This window comes from Podarcis bocagei, assembly GCF_964188305.1.
Source record: "Podarcis bocagei genome assembly, chromosome: 8".
NCBI classification, from domain to species: Eukaryota; Metazoa; Chordata; class Lepidosauria; order Squamata; family Lacertidae; genus Podarcis; species Podarcis bocagei.
The window spans coordinates 26332571-26357859 of NC_138133.1; the positions used below are offsets into that span (position 1 = coordinate 26332571).

The 25289-nt window shown below is 40.8% G+C and overlaps 1 protein-coding gene and 1 pseudogene across 2 annotated transcripts in view; both read right to left on the reverse strand.

Annotated features, from left to right (window-relative positions):
* The window catches only part of LOC308593584 (enoyl-CoA delta isomerase 2-like), a 102292-nt pseudogene that overhangs the window by 30634 nt on the left and 46369 nt on the right, over window positions 1-25289 (reverse strand). The window contains exons 2-4 of the transcript XR_014013340.1: window positions 18683-18872; window positions 6374-6560; window positions 2373-2442 (exon numbers count right to left, since the gene is read on the reverse strand). The product of XR_014013340.1 is annotated as an enoyl-CoA delta isomerase 2-like (transcript). The remainder of the gene's footprint in view (window positions 1-2372; window positions 2443-6373; window positions 6561-18682; window positions 18873-25289) is intronic.
* The window catches only part of LOC308593585 (uncharacterized protein), a gene marked incomplete at its 3' end in the record, with an annotated part of 125406 nt that overhangs the window by 20707 nt on the left and 79410 nt on the right, over window positions 1-25289 (reverse strand). The gene's annotated exons all lie outside the window — the stretch shown is intronic.

The window sequence follows — 25289 nt, forward strand, 5'->3', positions numbered from 1 at the left end:
CAGCTTCATATACAGTGGTACCTCAAGTTAAGAAGTTAATTTGTACTGGAGGTCTGTTCTTAACCTAAAACTGTTCTTAACCTGAGGTACCACTTTAGCTAATGGGGCCTCCTGCTGCCATACTGCTTCATACTGAAGCAAAGTTCTTAACCTGAGGTACTATTTCTGGGTTAGCGGAGTCTGTAACCTGAAGCGTCTGTAACCCGAGGTACCACTGTACAGTAAGCCCACAACTTATGTGAAGGTTCAGTTCCTGGGAACTTTGTACAAACACAAAAAAGTGCAAAGCCAGGAAGTCCCTTTTAACAACCTGTAAAAAAACCACAACCCAAAACACAACAGCATTCCGCAGCTCAGAGCACCTTCCTCTCACTCTCAGACCACCACTGCTTGCTCTTTATGCGCTAGCTAGGCCCTGTGTCACTCTCTGACTCTCTAACAACACACAAACTCTCTCTCAGGGTGAGTGCAATGACTGAAGGGATTGCAAACTGTTGTTTCCTCCTCTCTTGCCTCCTTCTGACAGTTTTTTCTACCAAGTATTTTTATTCCCGTTCCCCCCATGTTCTTCCAATCTATTTATATCTTTTTCGATCGCCTGGGTAAGGTCGGGATCACATAAGAAAAGTGAGTGTAAGTTGCAGGCTTGCTGTACTACTGAGCACAATATAGAGAAAATATTAATAAGATATACACCCAGTTCAACATCAGAAAGAAGTGACTAGATGGGTGGCCTTGAGCAAAACAATATGTTACAAATGAAATTTGTCCTTTGGTCTCCAATGGCAATTGCTTATCATTTATTCTTGATTTTATTTATATTAACATTTTAAAATGATGATTGCAATGGCTTTGTATCCTTGTATTCACTGAATTCTAGATTTCAAATAAATATATTTCGGAGCAAACGAATGTTCAGATCCAACTTTTACATCAAGGCACATCTGCTGTCTACGTGTGTTTACTTAGCAGCCCATTTCATGCTATTCAATGAGCATTATTCCCAAGTAGGGAAAGGGGGGAACAGAATTGCATTTAAAGGCTAACCTACCTGATTTGCACTTTCTGAAATAATATGAGAACCTTCTGAATTTTGCAATGCTGTTTGCCATCCAATTGCTTAGTACAAATGCACATGTTTGCATTTTTATGTTGTGAACTGCTCTGAGATCCAGAGTCAGTGGGATATTTCACTGAAATGCTCTCTATGTGGCGCTACTCTTGAGGTTGACCCAGAAGCTGTAGCAGGTGCGACGTGTGGTGGCTCGACTGCTCACGGAATGTTTTCATCATATTACACCACTGCTGAAATATCTGCAATGGCTGCCAATTAGCTACTGGTAACAACACCACTAAAATGCTGGTCCCTACACAGCTTGGGATCAGGATACCTAAAAGATTGTCTCATTTCCTATATACCTCATCAATCACTTTGTTCTACAGGAGAGGGCATGCTGCAGATAAAATTGTACCAGGAGGGTCGTTCCTCACAATGTTGTAACTGGGCCTTTACTGTGGTGGCCCCTAATTCTTTGGAACTCCATCTCATTACACATCAAACAGGTACCAACTTTATTATCTTTTCAAGTCCTGTTAAATAATTCCTCTTTCAGTAAGTCTTCCAAGAGGAGATTTCTATTCCAGTCAGTATCTGAATTTATTTGAAATTGTTTTATATGTGTGTAGTGTTTAGACTAGGACCTGGGAGACCTGGACTAGGACCTGGGAGACCAGAGTTCAAATCTCCACTGGGTGACCTTGGGCCAGTCACTCACTCCCAGCCTGACCTACCTCACAGGGTTATTGTGTGGATAAATTGGAGGGGAGGAGATACAAGTATGTGACCTTGAGCTCCTTGGAGCAAAGGCTGAACATAAATGTAATTTTAAAAATGGTTTTAACTGTTCTTGTATGTGCAATATGTTTTGTATATGATTTTTATTCAGAAATTAATTCTTATCATCATCATCATTATTCCCTTGTAAACTGTTTTGTGAGGGTAATATACCTTGTAAGGTTGGAAATACATGTCATAAATAACAGGAAATGGAAGTATTGCCCCTCTTCCACAAAGAAATCGCAATGTCTTGGGAGCTTTTAGCATGCGATACTTACAGGCGTTTCTCCACCGCCATACAATTGGAAACACATTCTTTTTCAAGCCCAATATTTTACAGGAATTCTGTATTTCTTCCTCCCTCGGTGGATAAATTTCAGACTCTGTGGACCAATTGAAGCTCAAAAGTTTTCTAGAGGAAGAGGAACCTTTTCTTCTGCCAGACAGATTCTTTCTAACAATTTCCACCCACAGGAGAGAAGGTTTGGCCGCTGCTTTATTAACACCACTCTCAGAACTTCCACGATAAAAATACCTGTTATTACAGTCAATGTGGAATCATCCTTGGCAGCTTCTTCAAGTGCTCACATAATTTCACCATACATCTGTGGGAAAAGAGAAGGGGGGGGGGAGGAAACTGAGAGTACGGGGAAGACAGCATTTCACTCACGCTATCTAAATATTGTAGAGATAACATGGCAAACCAACTATCAAATCCTGAAGAATCTCTACCGGGATTATTTTACTCCTCTGTTCTCTGTTTTGTGCCTACAGCACACAGATAAGTTGATTTTGGTTTAATTATTATGAGCTGGCCCCAAAGAATGTAAGGGTGGTATGCATCTAGGTTTCAGTCAGAGCAGAGCCACGAAATGAACATGCAGCAATTGGAGGAAACTACACATAAAGATATGCATGTTAAGTATACATGTGGTCTAAACCACTGAGCCTCTTGGGCTTGCCGATCAGAAGGTCAGCAGTTTGAATCCCCGCAATGGGTTGAGCTCCCATTGCTCTGTTCCAGCTCTTGCCAACCTAGCAGTTCGAAAGCATGCAGGTGCAAGTAGATAAATAGGTACCGCTGCGGGAGGAAGGTAAACAGTGTTTCTGTGCGCTCTGGTTTCCATCACGGTGTTCTGTTGCACCAGAAGCAGTTTAGTCATGCTGAAAGCTGTCTGTGGGCAAACGCCAGCTCCCTTGGCCTAAAAAGCGAGATGAGCGCCGCAACCCTACAGTCACTTTTGACTGGACTTAACCATCCAGTGGTCCTATACCGCTTTACCTTATCCTTGAAGAAAAGAGATGCTATTGGTGGAATATGTGAGGGAAGGCTCCAGACCACTGCCCTGTGTGCTTTGTGCCAGGTGGCAGGCAATTTCTCACAATGCTAGAGTACCTGACATTGTGTTGCTCTGGAGAATGGTAGGAAATTAAAATGGTGGTTGATAGCCACCCGTATGAGGTCTTCAGGGGCATTGTGGGAAATTTAAAACAATCACTCATAGCCACCCACCAACTGCTGCTGCCGCCAGGTAAACCCATCCCCACTGATGCAGGAGGGGCCCCATAAATCGATCCTATCAAAATAAGGGGCCTTACAGCTCCCACTTAGGGATTTTTATACTAGCAGCAGTTATAGACTTCCATGGGGTTAAGACTTCAATCATTTCCATGCTTCATAAGCCAGTCCTTTTAGAATATGGAGCATGACTGAAACACTCTTGACTCAAAGCAGAATAGACTAAATGTGCTAAGAGAGCTCAGTTTCAGTGGGTAATTTGCTCATTTTGGGGATTGCTTCTTAGCCAACAAATGAAAACAAGGGCAAGCCTGGAAGCTTGGCATTCCTCTCCTTAATCATTTCTGAATCTGAGCCAACCATGAAATATTACAGAGAGAATCACGAGAGGCCCACTCCTTTAAACATAATTTTAGGAGCCTGGGACGGTACATAAATTACCACTACAACCAATAATTTGGCATAATAAGGCCATTTTAGTTGACATGGAATACACATCAGATTCCAGTTGATGCAGAGTCATCAGAATGTTGGCTGGCAGTGAAGAAAAAAAAGAATTATGTAAAGAATTTATATGAAACTGCATCTCTAACAAACTGCAACTGCCCAAATATGTGTACCAAAAGACAGTGGCACGACCCATTTGAAGCCCACATATTTGAAATGAAGGACATGATTTCCTGCATTACAATCTCTGGAATGACTGCATTGAAATTAGCCTATGATCCATCTATTTTACAGGTTATTACTGCCCTTAGTCAGACCCTGTGCAGCCAGTTTTGAAATTAATGTGCCCTTAAGTGCCATTAGAAATGGGTAACTGCCAGCTTGTGTAATACTTATATAAGTGCACTAAGATTTACACACAAAGACTTCTTACAGCCTCTGCAGGAATGGGGTCCCTGAAAGTGGAAGCAACCAGCCTTTTCACAAAAGAATTGTGATACAGTTTTAAATCAGAAGTCAGGGAGGCCATTTTTCTCTGGATCCTTGGTTTTCTTCCAGTGACAAAGCTATCCTCTGATTTCTCTTGGTTGGTATGCTTTCTCAGTTCTATAAATGTATGTATTTCCTTTTACTGATGAAGGAGCGCAGCAGTTCTTACTCAGCCCTTTTCACTGAAAAAATATTTCCCCTTTTCCTATTTCTGTATTTCTATCAATGATTCACCTCCTGTGGTCTCTCTTGAGTTGAATATTTTGTGAATCAGCCCTACACCCCAATAATGTAGACTGACGACTGACCTGCTGGATTTTGGTTTCCACTGATTGTTTTGATATTCCTGTTTGTTTTCCTTGCTTTCTTTCCCCTGAAAATTTCAACAAAGACAATTTTGAAGCAAAACATTTTGCCTTTGATTTGGATTGTGGAGCCTTCTCTGATCCTGCTAGCTCTCCAGTTTGCCTTAGACAATTTATATAAGAGCAAATGCAATCATAGTAATCCTGATTGGTCAATAATAAGCAAGTGATTAGCTCTCACGTATTCCTGGCATGTGAATCAGAAGTGAAATAAAATGAGTCAAAGAGATATTCTCACTGGCTCATACTGATTTAGGGGGGTGAGTTATGCATTGACAAGAAAGAGAGAGAGAGAGCACAGATTTGCGTAAGATGTGCACATGCTATTTTATATGTATAGTTGCATATTTAAGGGCCCTCCAGATGTCATTTTATGGTACAATCATGGCTATTTTCACTCATGATGGAAACAGGGCTGTTATGTGCAACCCACCTTTAGGTGCCAAGCGGAAACATTCCTCTTCAATCCGGCATATAAAATAGTCTCCATTTACAGGCTACTGATTTATAAGTAAATTGGTTACCACCAAAAATCATTCTCCTTTCATTTGGCTTCCATGGTGGAATCTACACACATATTTTTTTAAAAAAAATGCTGTGAAAATGCTTTAAAAAAACCAAAACAGAAACGTTTTGATAAATTACATTGAATTTTGCATAGCTCGCTGTTGCCATCTAGTGTCACATTTGTATATCGCGCTTTACAACACATTTAAAACGTTTCATTTGCGGCTGTGTAGCTGAGTCCCATGTAATACCAGTACTATACAACTGTGCCAATAACCTGAGTCACTCCAATCACAGGGATACTTCCTTACACCACAAAACTATACTTCCCTTGGGACACACACATTGGTGCAGGACAGCTCCTGCTAAACTGCTGCCTTCCAGCTGCTTAGAACTGCATCGGCTGGCTATCTGTTCTGGCCAGCACTGTGCTGTCTCAGACTGTTGGGAATTGTAGTCCAAAACAGCTAGCGGGCACCATGTTGGTGAAGGCTGGTGCAGGATGCAACTATGCAGTGATCCAATGTGATCAACATATTCATGGAAGTTGGGGAAGCATCTGTCAAGTAGCCAAAAAGAACTACTACATTTTTTGGCTATTGAGTTACTGCACTAACCTAAACTGGACCTGCATTATGTGCTCAGAGCTTAAAATGCAGAGCTAGCCTACAACAGCCTGCAATGGTTGTTCAGGGATACTTGGCTAAATCATCCAGGGTCTTAATAACAAATGTTTACTTAGTCATTTATCTTGACATGAAACGGTGATAAACCAAGACCCGTGTCATTTCCCCAGGAGTATTTTCCTTAGGTCTCAGTTGGCTTCAGCCTTTAATTAACCCCTTGATCATATAAAAAATCAGAGGCTGAAACCCTAGAGGATTCTTGTTTCATGATAATAGCTCGGATTATGATGCCTGGAGAGATGCAATTTGCAAGAAAAGGGCCCAAAACAACATTTGCTTTGAAGAACATTTTGATTAAAGGGCCATGAAGTATATCACATCTCGGGGGAGAACATTATCTTCTAGATAAGGGATGCGTTGAGTCTTTATTGACCGCATTTTGTCTGCCTTGGCTAATTTAAACCAGAACAAATAGCCTGTTGTTAATTTCAAATTCTGGAAGGCACACAGTGTTACCACCATTTGACACATAATGTAAATACCACAGGAGCCTGTCATTTAGAAGCTATCTTCGTGTACTCACCACAAGGTTGATAGCATTTGTTTTTGTCTGGGCGATTCAAGATTATCTTTGTGATCTTGTACTCTGTAGTGACCAGAAGGGTTTCGTATTTGCCTTTACTTTGAGCAGAAGATCCCATTTCCTTACTGGGAGAGTCACAAGTGGTCAGGCTCAACTGAGAATCCACATACGAGAGGCCAGCTCTGATCTGTAGTCAGCAAAACATGATATGATTCAAAAGCCCAATAATACAAAGCAGAATTACCTCCTACGGACACGTGTCTGCATTACATCTATTTTCCACTTTTCTCTCTTCAAGAAGGGACACAAAAATTGGAAAGTAATTATTTACTTGCAGATTTTAGCCCTGTTCATGTGTGTAGGGCATTTACATGTATCAACAGAAGAGACACTGCACCTCTAGCTTCACCCTTGAAATTGGGTCTCTCAGCTGCCACTGCCCTGACTTTGTTCGTAAATACTGTAGATGTTATGTACTGAAGTTCTCACCCTGGCCCAGCAGGGGGGTTCTGTAGATAGTTTTCACTCAGGTCCACATATGCAAATAAGGGATTGAAAGTGGCATTCAGTGATTGGATAGTTACAGAAAATGGTTACTGTTGCATTCTAGTGGAGCTCTATATAAGCAGGCTGGCTGAACCCTTCAGTTCAGTTCACTTCTGTTCTGGCCTGTGAATAAACAAGAGCTGTTTTGAAGAATTGCTGTGTCGTCTGATATGTTCACCCACAACATAACAGTTGATATCTTGACTGCTGCCCTGCAAGGGTTGATATAATAAATCTCCCACATTGGTTGTATGGAGAAACAGCCGTAGGGTAGTAAGAGGTTATAGGTTTCTAGGCATAGTAGTTTTCACCTTCAAAGTACTTTATGAGAATTAACTCATCAGTCCCCTCACCTCCACAACTCCCCAATGTAGAAGGTAATTCTGAAATAGTCAGATTCATTTTTGACTTCTTTAATACAGCAGCTTAGGGAAAAGACGTCAAGTTCTTTTCTCCTTTAATTTTCCGGATCTCACCTACCTTGCTTCGCGATTTGTAGCAGCTTAGCTTTTGTTCCCAAGTCCTCCATCTTGTTTTCAGCTTTTGCAAAGCCTTCCCTGAATGACCAAACTGGAAATTCCTGTTTTTATCATGTGCACCTCAACCAGCAGTGCTCTACCCAACCATGCATTGTTCAAAAGTGATATTGGTCATATCCAGACTGTACATTTAAAGCATTTTCAGAGTGTTGTAAATAAAAATATGCCCTTTTCCCTTATGGGGTATCCAAGAGCCCATATAGAGTCCTTACATAGGTTCCCTATTGGTAGGAGAAAATAACAGAGGCCAACCAGAGAATATTGAGAAGCAAAGCAGCTAGTAAGCTTGATCTTTATTGATCTGTTGCAACAGGGTACTCCCCTCACACGCAGGAGAGGAAGAGGACCCAGAACAATGGCCTGCAAGGCCTTATAAAGACTTTTGAAATTCCCCTTCTCTAGATCAGGACCACCCCCAGAAACATTATGCATACATCACAGAAGGGGTGTAACCTAAGACCACCCCTCAGATACATCCCACCTACATCACAGAAATTTAAATGTTGTTTTTCTCTTGTCCTTGTTTATCTCCTGTCTAGCAGGTAACTTGATTGGATTTTCTGGGGAGCCTGGCCATTCTTTTGTAGTGCTAAAATACTTATTTCCTGGGCCAGGTCACAGGCTCACACCTTATTCAAACACAGATTAAAGGAAGAGACAATGGGGAGGCTTTTCCATTTTTAACCTTGCAGAGAAAGGATTTGGTCAGTTTAGGAATCAAAATGGTTCCACGTTGGCCTTCCTGTACTGATCTATGTATGTGCAGTTATGAACATTACTATATATCTAAAACCATAAAATTCCTATCACAATTTCCCCCCTTTGGGGCTAGAATTTTTCTTAAAAATTTTTGCCCCACAAATAATAACATCGTATGTTGTAAATGGATGTCTTTGTATGAATATATCATATAAAAATAACACATGTTGCGTTTTGCTACTAAATTACTTGTGGCATTCTAACACTTTGGGAGAGACCATTTACTCAATAGTGTTCTATGCTTTACACCTAGCAGGAAGGTAAGGTCCACTAATGACTGAAAAGTGCAGTTTGCTTCCCCCCCGCCATTTTTGTGTTCTCAGGTGTCAAGGTAGCTCTTCTGTGGTCTCACACTGACATAGTGCTACAGCAACACATCTTGTCTGTTGAATCCCCTCAGGGCTTTCATTTGACCATGTCGCCTGGCATTCACCATAGCTGGCACAGGTTTTGGGCATCTCGTGAGGGAGAGGTCTTCGCCTTGGCCTTTAGCTATGGGATTTTATTATAGGCTGTGGTCTTGGGCTCATGAGAAGTTGCTCACTTGCACTTAAAGGACCAAAAAGCTAATTGCAGCCTGGATACACTTGCCCAATTCAAACTGAGTCCAATTTGAATTTATCTTGCCCCATGGTTCTCAACTCTTCAAACCAATCTGTTAAAAGAAAACCATTCTTAACAAGGGCAGTTGTCCAAATAAGTCAATTTAAGTCTATAAGGGATCATTCCTGCTAAACCAAAGCATATCCACCTTCATGTTTCTTAGAAGCTTCTCCTTGGTAAAGCAAGTTTTAGCACATTTTTTAAAATGGGTAGGGAAGGTTGGCATAGTGCCAGGTGGGACAACGAATTGTGGTTATCTAAACATTGGACTACACAATAGTGTGAGCTATTAGAAAGTATAAAATGCATGAGAATTCTCCATTGGTGTGTAAGCAATAAGACATTAAACATAAAAACAGTTACACACAATATTCCCCCCTTTGTGGAAATTACACTGTCAGACACATTTCAACATTCTTACATAATAACACATAATACAAAAAAAAACTAATTAAATATCTGTTACATATCTTGACACAATTGTGATCTTTTACGTATGTATCTTTTGAATCCTGGAGCACAGTCTTAAGGTTCAAAAGTGGGAAAATGTCCTTGCAATTCAACTCCTCCCCCCTTTGTCAGGTCCACTCCCCCCCCCCCGGCAGTCTATAGCCTTTGAAAGAGATAACTGTGGGCACTTTGAAAACTCTGGTGTTGCAGGTCTTGTGAGTTGAGGGGTTGTTGCTGCTTTTCATCATTGCACATCTGTAGAAGTGATATCCTGTAAGGGGGCAGGGTTTTGGGGAGACTTAAAAACACAGTTAGACAAGAAAGGGGCGAAAGGCAAAAAGGATGTCCTCCAGTTTCCATGGGAAGCTGCAAATAATAACAATCGTAGTGGATTAAACATTTTATTCATTATCACATTTCCATATAATTACTGTTATTATCTGCTAAGTTTGTTTGCTTTCCTTCACTTAATTTTTGTTGTTGTTGTTCTTTTCATATTAAAAATAAAAAATTACTCCACATGTAGAGAAAGAGAACTGTAAAAAATACAAGAAAGGTTAAAAAATAAAAGGAAAGCAAAAAATTAGATTACCAGTTAGATGAAAACAAACTTGACACAAAAACATCAGATTCAGAAAAGAACTATTATTAAATATACTATCAAAACCACGCAGATTACTACTAGACTGAAAAAAATACAAAGGTTAAAAAATACAAAAGAAAGCAAAAAATTAGATTACCAGTTAGATGAAAACAGACTTGACACAAAGACATCAGATTTAGAAAAGAACTATTATTAAATAATACAAAGATATTATCAAAAACCGGACAGATTACTCCTGGACTGAAAAAATGGGAAAACAATGGGGAAAAACTTAAAATTCACCATGTGCTATCTGATAAAAGAACTTTATGACACTGACTTTCAACATGTGATGAACATGTCCCCAAAGTAAAACACACACACACACACAAATGACCTATGAGGAACCAAAAATAAATAAATGCTAAGACACACAATTAATAAGCAACCTGAAGTAACCTGAAGTAATCTGTTTTGGCATTCTAACATCCCAAATGAAAATAAAAGTGTTTCTTGATGTGACATCATCAGCTGTAATGTTAATACTGGGAAATGAGTTAATACCAAGAAAAATGAATGGCAATTTAAAGTTGTGCAGGTACCTTGCACTAGCCAAAATGACAGAATTAATAAGAAATGCTCAGGCAAAAAAGGTAAACAAATACCATTCCGCAAACAATGTTTGGTTGTGCTTCGATTAATTTCATATATATAATGGAAGAACTGATAAAACGAACTTAATAAACGAAAACAGATTATTTGTAACCTAAAAAAAATGTCAAAGCCACAAAGAGAAAGAAATCAACCAATATAGCAGGGATTCAGACTTGTTTTGCTGAACAGAAAGAAAGTGACTGTTTGGCTTTAAGTGAAGAAAGACAAAAGGAAAAACAAATGCATTTACTTTTTATAGAGTATTTAAATCACTGTTTGCATCCCTTCATTATCATTTGTGCTGTGGGAGAAAAGAAAGGTCACTCTGTTAAAAGGGAAAATTATTTCATGTGAGAGGTCTGTCAGGAAATGCTGTTCCTAAAATGCATAGGCATATACACACCTGTTGAAAGGGAAAATTATTTCATGTGAGAGGTCTGTCAGGAAATGCTGTTCCTAAAATGCATAGGCATATACACATACACACACCAAAAAAAAACAAAAACAAAAACAAAAACTTATAAAATTTAAATTCCATTGGGAGGCGAACCTTTTGTTAGCCCCTGGGGCAAGACATTAAGGGTGATTTCCCTCAATGGTTCCAAATTTTACATAAGGAAATTTGTATAGGTTTCAGGCTCTCCAAACCTTCTCTCTCCCCCCTCCTTTCTCTCTCTCTCTCTTTTGTAAGCTGATCTAGCTTCTGTGCATGTGCAGAGTTCATGCCTCAGCAAACCTTTTATACAATTGAAAATGTTGCATCTTTTGGCTCAATTAGAATAAGGAAGGGAAAGGTAAGGAGTAGATTTTAAAAATAGGGTTAGATTTTAAAACAAAAAAGAGAAACTCAGCAATTTAAGTATTCACCAAAGCTAGCAATTTCAGCCCAAGCTTCCTTTATGTACAGGAAAGGGCTAATATCCCTCTGGCCATTCGCGGAACAATCAACCGCTCTCTTATTTATGAGTAAAAATGGCCAGGTAAGGAGTGGTTTTTTTTAAAATAGGGTTAGATTTTAAAACAAAAAAGAGAAACTCAGCAATTCAAGTATTCACCATTCAGCCCAAGCTTCCTTTATGTACAGGAAAGGGCTAATATCCCTCTGGCCATTCACGGAACAATCAACCGCTCTCTTATTTATGAGTAAAAATGGCCAGAGCGTTAGAATTCATAGGATTTTTTAACATTCTCAGTCATTTCAGCCTTACCATTTGCAGACAAAAAATTATTATTATTATTATTAATATTATTATTTTCTGCGCCTTAATTTACAGGAATGGCCAAGGCTAATTGTACTTGATTATTCATTTGTATGTGCTTAAACTTTGAATTGACTTTTAAGTTTGATTAAAAAAAAATAGTAGACAAAATGATAAATACTGTAATCACTCAAATGCTTGATATTACCAGTTGTGCTTCAAAACATCATGGCTTTTACCTCTCACCTTTTAAAACTAAAAAGCAAAGCTAGGCTGAATTTCAACTCCATTACCACACCAGAATTTAAGAATTACCCTCCAATGCTTGCAGACACATGGTCTTCCACACAGCCACAAATTGGGAGAGTTGAAAGGGACCCTGGGGTCATCTAGTCCAACCCTCCAAAATATAGGGTTCACAGCAAGATTTCGCAGCAAGATTTGTACTACCAGAAACACACACATTCACCTCTCACCTTTAAAAACAAAGAGCAATCTGGGCTGGATTTCAACTCATCAGCCACAAATTGGGAAAGTTGAAAGGGACCTGGGGTCATCTAGTCCAACCCTAAAATACAGGGTTCATAGCAAGATTTGTACTACCAGAAACACACACATACTTATGTACACAGACACAACTGGGGAAGAGATCACAAGCCATGCGCCTATCACGAACCATGCGCCTATCATGTACTAAGGAAAAGGAAAATAAAAGTACCCAATTCTATACAGATCTTGAAGCTAGTTTGAGTGAGTGTTTACTTCCTTAGACTAAAGAGTGAAAATTCCTATAGAAATTATCTTTAAAAGAAGATTGAAGTTAACATTTTTCCTAAGATAGGGAGAGGATCTTTTATAAAGCAAAGTTTAAACAGCCATAGATTTGATTTAAAAGGAATACAAGAGTGAACAATTTTTCCTGAACTTGCAGAGGAATAGTAAGCCTAATTTACGCCCCCCCCCCCTTGCAGTTTCCTTTAAAGGAAGCTTACTCGGGAGTAAATTTACCTGGCACAGAATAAGAAGGAGAAGGGGAAAAAACCCTGAAAGAGACAGAATGAAACAAGGGGGGGCATTTTCTAAGAAAAGAGGCCAGGACGTCTTATAGAGACTGATATAAGGAGCCTTACAATAACTCTTCTGTCCAACCAGATCAAAGTTAAAACTGGACTCAGATATTTTTCTTAGAAGGAACACCATACTTTCATAGGCATATGCTTAATGAAATACATACACTGCATCTTAGCTTGAGAGAGCAGTTGGCTCAACTAGGCTTTTGCAGCAGAAACATTAGGTTAACTTAGACTGGAACACAAGTGTACTCACAAACTCAAAAGTTACAACAAAACATTTACCATTAGACTTAAATCGCCCTCCTCACTTAAACTAGAGGAAGGAGGTGGGGTAATTCCCCTTTCAGAACACAAGTAGCACGTATACAGGATTTTACCACTTGGGAGGAAAACTCTTTTAGAGCCTCTCTCAAATAACAAACATTTGCACACTCCATTCTCCATTTTGTCTTGCTTTAAGATTGATAAGGCTCAACATGGCTTCCTTAGATTTAGAATTTGGAGCAAGCTTGCATTTTTATTTTAGATGGCACATTTAAGATAAGCAGCTGCTGGATGTTACCTAAGTACAATTTAAACACAGGAAAAACGTTTCTTAAACACAAATTGAAGGGGACTGTCAGAGTCCAGGCGGGAAGTAAGCACCAACTGGGCTTCTTTCACGCCAGGGGTCTGGGGACTATTTTTCTTTTGACTGAGGTGCACCCATTTTCAATTAAAAGGGTTTTGGACCTGGGCAAAACTCCGAAGGGTCCGGAAAAGGGGAAACCTGGACAAAAAAAACTTGGGGATACCTGGACAAATCTCCGATGGGAAAAACCTGGGGATCACAGGGGAAAACTTGGGGAAACCTGGACAAATCTCCGAGGGGAAAACTTGGGGATCCACGGGAAAAAAACCTGGGGATACCTGGACAAATCTCCGAGGGGAAAAACCTGGGGATCCAAGGGGAAAACTTGGGGATACCTGGACAAATCTCCGAGGGGAAAACTTGGGGATCCAAGGGAAAAAACTTGGGGATACCTGGACAAATCTCCGAGGGGAAAAACCTGGGGATACCTCACTTAATCTCTATTCTACAACTCACAGCAACCTCCCTGCCTTTTACAATCTAACTCAGAGTCCCTACTGAACGCTTGCACACTTGCAATGCCAGATTGAGACTCAGAAATGACAAAGAAGGAAAGGAATCAGGTGCCCTTGCTTTCTCCGCTCACAGGTCATCTCTAACAAAGATCGCCATGGCAGAGGTGCGGCTACACCTGGGAGTTATAGTTTTGGGAATTATAGTTTTCAGTGCAGAAGAAATTGCACAACCTTTCTGGGCAAAACTCCGAAGGAATAGGTTGGCATACAGAGTTAAGTGGAAGAAATCACACACAACCTTTGCCTGGGCATACTCCGAAGGGCTAGGGCTGGTGTTGAGATTGAGGGGACAGAAAGGAGTAGAAGGCAATTTTTTCAAGAGTTAAAGTGAGGAAAGAAGTAAGGATTTGAGAAGTATAGGTTTGCTGTGGTTTGCAGAATCCCACCCCACTACCCATCTTTCCTACTCATACTCACTTCGCAAGCGCTGTCCTGGTGATCCTGGGATCTCTTGACTGGTTGTTTAAGGCCGGCCTGATCAAGCTTTGCTTCCTCTGGTTAGCCTCGCTGAACTCCAAGTTATTGCCAGACCCTGGGACCGATGGAAGACTGGTTATTCCTCCTGGCAAACTGCCTGGTGCGCGCTGGATAACCAGTCCTTCCTCGTTTCCAGAATCCGGGTAACCAAAAGTCCCTTCGTGCGTGGTCGCCATCTGTTGTAAATAAAAATATGCCCTTTTCCCTTATGGGGTATCCAAGAGCCCATATAGAGTCCTTACATAGGTTCCCTATTGGTAGGAGAAAATAACAGAGGCCAACCAGAGAATATTGAGAAGCAAAGCAGCTAGTAAGCTTGATCTTTATTGATCTGTTGCAACAGGGTACTCCCCTCACACGCAGGAGAGGAAGAGGACCCAGAACAATGGCCTGCAAGGCCTTATAAAGACTTTTGAAATTCCCCTTCTCTAGATCAGGACCACCCCCAGAAACATTATGCATACATCACAGAAGGGGTGTAACCTAAGACCACCCCTCAGATACATCCCACCTACATCACAGAAATTTAAATGTTGTTTTTCTCTTGTCCTTGTTTATCTCCTGTCTAGCAGGTAACTTGATTGGATTTTCTGGGGAGCCTGGCCATTCTTTTGTAGTGCTAAAATACTTATTTCCTGGGCCAGGTCACAGGCTCACACCTTATTCAAACACAGATTAAAGGAAGAGACAATGGGGAGGCTTTTCCATTTTTAACCTTGCAGAGAAAGGATTTGGTCAGTTTAGGAATCAAAATGGTTCCACGTTGGCCTTCCTGTACTGATCTATGTATGTGCAGTTATGAACATTACTATATATCTAAAACCATAAAATTCCTATCACAAGAGTCACAGCTTCCCCCAAAGAATCCTGGGACCTTTAGTCTGTTGAGGGTGCTGAGAATTGTAGCTCTGTCAGGGGTCTCCTAACAACCTCACTCCCACAGTCTTCATCAGATCAAGTCCCTGGAATTGCGTAGTGCTGGTCTGCATAAAAAATTATATTTATATTTATATTTACATACCTTGGTAGTGCCACCCGCCCTGTGGAACACCCTCCCATCAGATGTTAAGGAAATTAACAACTATCTGATTTTAAAAGGCAGCCCTGTATAGGGAAGTTTTTCATGTCTGATGTTTTACAATTTTTATATGTGCTGTAAGCCGCCCAGAGTGACTGGGGAAACCCAGCTACACCCAGATGGGTGGCATATAAATAAGAATAAGAATAAGAATTATTATTGTTTGGTCTTGTGGTTGACATAACTTGCCCAAAGCTTTTGATTGATCCCAAGTCTTCACATGCCCCAAGTCCCAAAAGGGGACAATTCCCATGATCCTTTGTGGGAAGCCAGGACTGTTTAAAGTGGTATAAAACTCCTTTAAATGTTCAGTGCAGATGGGGCCTTAGGTTCTAAGCCAGGGGTCTTTTTTATTCTTTGTTTGACCCCTCAGAATTACTCCTCCTCACTCCCACAGTCATAGAAATAAACGTTAAATTAAAAAGTTACCTTTTTGTGTGTGTGTGTGTGTGTTCTTCACTCCCCTTCAAAACAGTGACCAGCGTACATGCCCCTTACAATGTAGCAGGCGGGCAGGCAGGACGGTCCCCCATGCGACATCACAGCCAGTACAGCGCCCGCCACAGTGGGGAGTGTCAGGGCGCACAATGCGTCTCCTTCCCTCGCTAGTATCTGCCCCGGAGCCGCGACAAAGGTGTAAAAGAGCCACATGCGGCTCCGGAGCCGCGGGTTACAGACCCCTGTTCTAAGCACACACACAGCCCAGGAATTGGTTTTCTGTACTGAACTGTGCTCACAATTACTACACTGGAAAATCAATTCTAGGTTTTCTTTGAGCAACCTATTTTTGTGTGAGAGAGTGGTGGGGTGCTTTTTGCTGTTGTTAAATTGAGGCAAGGAAGACGGGCTACCCCTATGCTATTCATATAATCAGTTATCAGTAATCAATATATTCATATATGCTCACACATAATCAGGGTTTACAGTATTTTATAATCCATTTTGAATCAAAGGGAAGCTGTGCCTTAGCTATCTGCATACTGCTTGAAACAGCAAAATTAGGAGCCGACCTTTCCCCTACAAACATCCGTGTACCCTGGACAAGGGGAAGACGTGAATCAGAGATACTGGTACAAAATCCCCTCAGATACAGGCTAAATTAATCCACAGAACAGGAAGAGTAAACCACAAAATCTCCAATACTCCCTGTCCTGTCATAACTAGGGGAGAGGTTAGACAGAGCGTCACTGCAAGCAACGGAAAGCAGAACTAGAACTCGGTGCTTGACCAGGAGCTGGAAGCATGGCAAGAAGCTTGCTAATTGGCTAATTTTCGCTGGCAATATCGTGACTGCCTCATGGTTGTCTCATGATCTATGATTTGCTGTGATCTGCTCAGGTATAAAGACCTCTGGATTTCTGTCAATCGGGGTCCCAGTTCCTTTTGGAAGAGATTCCAAACTGGGTCCTTATTGCCTGGCAATAAACTTCACCTTCTTATTCTCCATTGCTGCGTCTGCCTGATCCTTATTGACGCCAAGCGAGTACCTGCTTGCGTTCACATGCTTCAAAATCTTTGCAGGAAGGTAAAAAAGTTTTTTATTTTATATTCTTTATTAAAAGATTAAAAAAATACACGACTACAAGTGCGCAGAGTAAGGTGAGACACAAATAAGAAGAAAAGAAGTCATATCCATGTAGAAAAGAAAACAGAACACCAACAAAAAAATTGAATACATTACCAAACAAAGTAAAAAAAAAGTTACTGTAGTTAACCAACCCTCAGTCTAACATGGTATTAATAAAAGTGAATTCCAAATATCATTGACTTTGTCCATGGCAAGTCTACGTTTGTATGCAACTTCTTCATGTGTAGTGAGTTTGGACATTGTTTCAATCCAGTCATTGAAGGAAGTTGCTTCTTTGTTATTATTAAATTTACCTTCTGTCTATTCTAGTTTTATGGTAAATTTATTCAGTGTTTATCAGTGTCCTGGTTTTCAGGTAAGAGAATGCATCCCTCTAGCTGACTCTAATCTTTTTATCGCCACTGGGAATTGGTGGGGATTCTAAACTGGCCAATCTTTAATATCCACTGGTTTTAAGCATAGTCATGCTGGCCACCTGACCCAGAAAAATGGTCTGCAGACAAATGCCGGTTCCCTCGTCCTGTAAAACTAGATGAGCGCCACAACCCCAGAGTCGTCCATGACTGGACTTAACTGTCAGGGGTCCCTTTACTTTTACCTTTAAGTGTGGGATTTGATGCTGACAAGGGACCAAGATTTAATGAATCATTCAGCACCTAGCACCCACTTACTCTACAAACACAAAGCAGACAGATTTTCTACTCTGTAGGAACAAAGGCCTGTCACAGATCATAGAGATATGTGGGAACTGTTTTGACAGCTGTAGGATTAATTTCCATTTAAACTCTAATGTGTGTTGCGAGGTGGTGGGGAGGTGCGTAGATAAAAATTAGGTATTTGGTGGAAGACCACTTCTGATTAATGTCTTTCTGCACTGGGGAAAATATTATCAGTGGATCTGAACCTAATGCAAACAAGGTCCATCTGGAAGGATTTTCTTTTGATAAGATTATGAGAAATGTAATTTCAGCTGAAATTTATTCCCCTCACAGACATGCATCTCAGTTAGTATGCCTCCTGACTGAATGTCTACCAATGGCTCATTATTGATCAGTTATTGCTACTTCTCCAAACAGCAGATTAGTTTCCCACATCTATAAAATAATACTATTTATAGAGCAATCCTGAGAAGTAAGACCACAGAGTTCAATAGGTCTTACTCTCAGGTAAGAATGATAGCCAGTGTTCTTTTTGTGTATTCTTTAAGTCTCTCCTGAGGTTCAAGAAAAATATTTGTATTTTATATTTTCTTTTCTACAATATTATTTTCTTTAGATATATTGCCTTTTATTACCTTTCTATAAAGGAGTGTTGATTTTACTGAGTTATATGTCAAAAACCTCTAATAAAATTCTATATATAAGAAAGGGAAAATATTTTTATTTTCCCCTATTATTTTACCAGTGTGGCAACCTGGAGTTGATATACCGTATTTATTTCATCTATTTATTTCATAAAATTTATGTGCTGCTTGATTGTTGTTGTTGTTTTAAACTTAAAACAACAAACCTCTCAAAGTGGTTTACAAAAACATAAAACAATAAAATCAAGGAAAAAGTACAACCATACTTTAAAACGCACAAAAGTTAAAATACCAAAACATATTGAAATTACCTCAACTTTCTAAGCAGTATTAAATTTTCCTCAGAGTTCACCGTTTACATAGGTATAGGTAAAGGTAAAGGGACCCCTGACCATTAGGTCCAGTCGTGGCCGACTCTGGGGTTGCGGCGCTCATCTCGTTTTATTGGCCAAGGGAGCCGGCGTACAGCTTCGGGGTCATGTGGCCAGCATGACTAAGCCACTTCTGGCAAACCAGAGCAGCGCATGGAAACGCCGTTTACCTTCCCACTGGAGCGGTACCTATTTATCTACTTGCACTTTGACGTGCTTTCGAACTGCTAGGTGGGCAGAAACAGGGACCAAGCAACGGGAACTCACCCCGTCGTGGGGATTTGAACCGCTGACCTTCTGATCGGCAAGCCCTAGGCTCTGTGGTTTAACCCACAGTGCCACCCGCATCCCTTACATAGGTATATATACCTGATATTCAGGATAAACTTCATGCATCTCATTAAATCAGTGGCGGCCAAACTTGGCCCTCCAGCTGTTTTGGGACTACAACTCCCATCATCCTTAGCTAACAGTACCAGTGGCCAGGGATGATGGGAATTGTAGTCGCAAAACAGCTGGAGGGCCACGTTTGGCCACCACTGCATTAAACGGACTGTGCTCTGCCAAAGCTTATGCCGCAATACATTTATTAGGCTTTAAGGTGCCACAAAAGTATACATTTACACAGGGCTTTTTTCTGGGGGGACACATACCCCTAAACATTTTGTGAATCTTTGTACAGTGGTACCTCGGGTTAAGTACTTAATTCGTTCCGGAGGTCCGTACTTAACCTGAAACTGTTCTTAACCTGAAGCACCACTTTAGCTAATGGGGCCTCCCGCTGCTGCCGTGCTGCCAGAGCGCAATTTCTGTTCTGATCCTGAAGCAAAGTTCTTAACCCAAGGTACTATTTCTGGGTTAACGGAGTCTGTAACCTGAAGCGTATGTAACCCGAGGTACCACTGTACTTTTTCCATTTACTGTATTTATTTTTCCTGATTTGAACTATAAAATGGTGATTTTCTGGAGTCAAAATGAGAGCACCCCTAAACATTTTTTTTTAAAGAAAAAGAAAGGCACTGCATTTACAGTACCTTTGAAACACATTTTTTCCCCTCAGAGAATCCAGGGAGCTGTAGTTTGCCTCTCACACACTTAAAATTCCCAGCAGCCCTGAACAAGCTACAGTGCCCATTATTCTTTGAGGGGAGGTGTTCTGAACGTGCTTCAAAATTACAGTGTGTGTGTACCCAGCCCTAGAGTTTGCCTTCTAAGATAATTGTGAGTTGGTTTTTGGTTTTATTTTTTTAAAAAAAGGGTTCTCCAACTCAGATTACTTCTAAAATGAAAGAGTCTGGACTTGCCAAATTTACCACTTCAAAGCTATGAGAAATCAGGAATGATGTGAGAAATCAGCTGTGAGAGATCAAGAAAGGGTAAAAACAAAACAAAACAAAATTGGCATGAGACATTTGCATTTGACAAACAGCTCAGTCAAGTGAGGTCCAGAATGGTTGATGAAACAAAAGTACAGCATGCAGAATTCTACCAGTTTGCTTTTATGGGTGCAGGCTTGATTTATAGATGATTTAATAGATCAAAAATGAATCAAGGAAGGGCTTTTCCATCAGAGTATAAAAACAATACCATTCATCTCCTTGCTGATGATCATAAGTAGCTTTCAAAAGGGCCCTGCTATCATCATTCATTGCCTCATAGGATACTTTTTTATATTTAATTCATGGAATTCATTCATTGCAGGTAAAGGAACCTTTTGATATACGAGGTACCTGTATTTTAAAAACGACAACTTTGCTTTTAAAAAATCCAGAACTATATTTTATCCATTCAAGGGTTTATGTGGCTTCAATTTCTCATAAACAGACCAATAACGCAAGACTGTTTAAAACAGTCCTGTTTACCCAGGCATTTGATGGCTGAAATATAGTTCCTGGCAACCCTAAATCATTGGCTGGGAGGATGTGATTGTTTCTGTTTTTAGAATTTTTGCCATGGTAATGTTATTGATATGTTTGCTTCACTGTGCTCCTTTTGGAAGAAAAGTGGGACATGAAATGAAATAAATAAATAAATAAATAAATAAATAATTGTTAAGTTGTGGTTGAACATATCAGACGACACAGCAATTCTTCAAACACCTCTTGTTTATTCACAGGCCAGAACAGAACTGAACTGAACGGTTCAGCCAGCCTGCTTATATAGAGCTCCAGTACAACGTAACTGTAACAACGTTCTGTAACTATCCAATCACTGAACGTCACTTTCGATCCCTTATTTGCATATGTGGACCTGAACTATATACAGTATCCCCCTGCTGGCCCAGGGTGAGAACTTCAGTACATAACAATAATAATATCAAATTATTTCAAGAGATGAACTAACCATGTGCTTTCATATGCTTGGCTTTGTTTACTTCTTTCCGCATCTGCAAGGGTTGGGAGTAGCAGAGGGACTTTTTCTGGGTGGCTGGAAGCTGGAAGTCACATCCGTCTTCGAAGAGGGTTGACAAAGCTGTGTTAAGCAGAAGCAGCTTGCCATCTTGGGGGTGAAACCCATGCTTTTTTTTTCTTTAAAAATGTTTAGGGGTGCTCTCATTTTGACTCAAGAAAACCACCATTTTATCGTTCGAATCGGGGGAAATAAAGACAGTAAATGGACAAGAATACAAAGAACATGCTTTACCTCATATTACACAGCGGACACCTCACAGAAACTTCCACATTGGCATGAGGTTGTGTGCACTAACATCTTCCCGATCCCTCTGCTTGCTGTTGGTGTCCGCCATCATCTGAAGCTGCCATCTGAGGTGGGAACAACGAAACTGACCAATTGCTGGGCTAGATTCCAACTCCTACTTCACACATTAAACGCTCGCTTCCGACTGAGACTCAGGAAACGCTATGACAGAAAATGAGGCCGCCATTGGGGGTACTGTTGGGGCCACTATTGGTATTGGAACTGATGATTCACTATGCTAGAGAAGAAACTGATTTATTTTTTTAAATTCGTTCCTTCTCTAGTTAGATTTACAAAATGTTTAGGGGTATGCGTACCCCCTGCGTCTACCCAGGAGAAAAAAGCACTGGGTGAAACCACTATGCTGGTTTTCCCCAGCAGGTGGGTCAACTCCCATCATCCCTTATCAGCCAGTGTGGTGTAGTGGTTAAGAGCGGTAGTCTCGTAATCTGGGGAACTGGGTTCGCGTCTCCGCTCCTCCACATGCAGCTGCTGGGTGACCTTGGGCCAGTCACACTTCTCTGAAGTCTCTCAGCCCCACTCACCTCACAGAGTGTTTGTTGTGGGGGAGGAAGGGAAAGGAGAATGTTAGCCACTTTGAGACTCCTTAAAGGGAGTGAAAGGCGGGATATCAAATCCAAACTCTTCTTCTTCTTCATTGGCTGGGAGCTGAAGTCCAAAAACACTTGGGGACGCAATGTTAGAGAACACCGCTGTAGATAAACTCCAAGCTTCTTTTGAACTCTATGATTTTGTTGTTCAATTTGGTTTAGTCTGTGACATTCACAGCATTTTTTAAATTTATTTTTTTTACATACATGAGGAGGTGGTTATTTGTTATTCAAGTTATATCATTTACAGGGCAATCCTATGAATGTTTGCCATTGTGTTCAGTCAGGGCTTACTTCCTCATAAACGTGCTTAGTTAGGGTTGTGGCCCTAATTAATTTCTAAAATTGCTCTGTTCCTATTTTGTGCCTTAGCTGTCAACAGCAGACATGACGAGAGCAAAGTCACTATGGTCATTTTCAAAAATTATATCAACAGACCTCTGGTGGCTTGATATTGCTTGTTTCACATATATCCAAAGACTCTGCTTACCTCAGAAATCTATTATTGGGTTCATTGGTTACATTTCTAGGTTTCTCAGGAGAGGAGATCCATTCCACCACAGGGCAAAAGCAGTTGTTTAAAAAAGATAGTATTCTCCTGGGTCCTGATCTCTCACATGCATTTTGTATGTTGCAAATGGTTAACTAAATCCGTTTAGATTTTGCTATGTGAGTCTGTGCCAGGGACAGGATTATGCACTGAACATCCCATGCGATGTGGTGAATTTGGTTCTCTGTCCCAAATCAGGTGCCACGGTGCTTCCAGACCAGCTGTTTGCAAAAACACTCCAAGGTGCTGTGATATTGCTGGTGATAACGACCTCATTTTTGATGTATCATAAAGATTTAGATCATAAAGAACAGGAATTAATAGAGATTTAATTTGACAGCATCCTGAAATTGCCCATTAAAAGTGCTGGTATGCTCAGCCTATTCCTGTCTAATTGTTCTTTGCAACTAAAAATCAGAGCTCATACATCTTTGTTAATTATTTTTTTCCTAAACGCTTACCTCACTATTCCATCAACTTATTTTTGTCATAGATCAATAGGTACTCACTTCCTGAACATTTAATTGTCATCTGTAGCGTGTGTGAGAGTATTCACATATCCTGAATGTGTTAATATCCTGTGGATCTTCTTCACAACAGCAGTTGCTTGTTCTGTTCATTGAGCATTTTGGTCAGGTCCTGCATTTTGAATACTGAGTCTATTTCATCTGGCTTCCATCCCCTCACATTCCTGCACTGCAATGGCTTTGGTGGCTGAGTCGCTTACCCAAGACTTCTTGTAAAACCAGTTGTAAAACCCTCCCAGATTGCATGATATATCACTTTTAGTGCCATTACAGTGGTACCTTGGGTTAAGAACATAATTCGTTCTGGAGGTCCGTTCTTAACCTGAAACTGTTCTTAACCTGAAGAACCACTTTAGCTAATGGGGCCTCCTGCTGCTGCTGCGCTGCCGTCGCACGATTTCTGTTCTCATCCTGAAGCAAAGTTCTTAACCCGAGGTACTATTTCTGGGTTAGCAGAGTCTGTAACCTGAAGCGTCTGTAACCTGAAGCGTCTGTAACCTGAGGTACCACTGTATATGCAGAAGTTTGGAAATGTTTGCCATTTTGTTGTTCAACTGCCTTTCTCTCTCTTGTCACCACATCCTTTGTAGATCAATGTCTGTGGCTAGCACTTCAATATTTTTAAATTCTCAAAATCTGACATCAGAAAGGGCAGTCTTCAGAAACCAGCAGAAGAACCTTAAAGTGATCATTCTTGACCAACGAACTTCAAGGGTCTGAATGACAACTTAACAAGAAATTCAATTCTATCACTTGTGGCCCAAATCAAGACAATGGCTTCATCTCCTTACATGTGTTAATTAGTTGATTTACACTAAGACATAATTTTTATATTTTGCAATTCATCTCCTTCTGACATCGCTGCTATACAATTGCCCCGCGGCCACGAGTATAAATAATACACCATGCATCCAATGAAGTGGATTCTGGACTGCCTTTCTTATTCTTTTAATGATCATCTTTTTTGTTGGTTTTGAATTATTTGGGAAGAATTCATTCCTTGATGCTCTGTTTGTATTTATTTGCATAGCAGCACAAGTCACTATCTGAGGATATTCTACAGGTCAGCAGAGCAGATTCACTGAGTAGTTTAACATCTTACATGGTCTTCAGCATGCTTTCCTTCAGCTAAGGAGGGTTGCAATTTCAAGGAGCTCACCGGGAAAGAAAATGTAAAAATTAGACACTGCTTAAAAAAAAAGAAAACCCTTAATTTTAATTATTTGTTTTAATTTTAAATATTATTATGACATATAATTGTGAATTAATTCCAAACATTAACATGCATCAATAACATTCTCATATATGATATGCAAGTGTTTTTTTTAAAACAACAACAACAACAAATGAATCAAGCGGCCAGTTTGACAAAGTTACCATACAAGAAAGAATCTTTGTGTTTTCCAGGTGGCTCCACGTCTGAAATGGATTATAAAACAGATCTCTTATCCACAACCCTCCTGTCAGGGAACTGCCATCGGAGCATCAGGCGGTGGAGGGTCTCAGGGAGGAAGAAAGAGACTCAACAGCTGAGGCAGGAACCAGCAGGGGGAGGAGTGGATCTCTGAGGGAATGCGAGCAGGAGGGAGGGCTCAGAGACGCTTCCAGCGAGAACAGTGGGGAGGTATCTGAGTCTCCCATAGGGAGACCCACACCTCGCCGGAAACTGTCACGCCGTGAGTCCAGGAGACGCGTTTCCGTTAAGGAGCTTCTTTGCTGGAAACGCTTCCGCAGACAGCCACTGTCAGACTCTACGAGTGACTAAGAGCAGACATGTTTGTGGAGCTCTGTCACACACAGAGGTTTGTGGAGTCGCACAAACTCTGAGGGAGCACGATTTTACGCACAAGCAGCTAATCATCCCATTACAGCAGTCTGACAGTCTCTGTACGCTGCCTGTGCAGGAGAAAGCATCATGAGCGAACCAGCCGGAACCGGAGGAGCAGGAGTTGGCGCTGGTCCAAGCTTGGAAGAAAGGTACCGAGCGTTGGAAGTCCAACTTGCGCTGCAGACGGCGAGGCTTGAGGAGAGAAGGGCTCAGGATGCAGACAAGAAGGGGAGAGCCACTCAGTTCCCCAGAAAGGTACCAGGATTGGTGCAGAAGTTTGGGGGGGACCCCAAGGATTACCATGCCTTTAGGACAGAGATGCAATATGCCATTA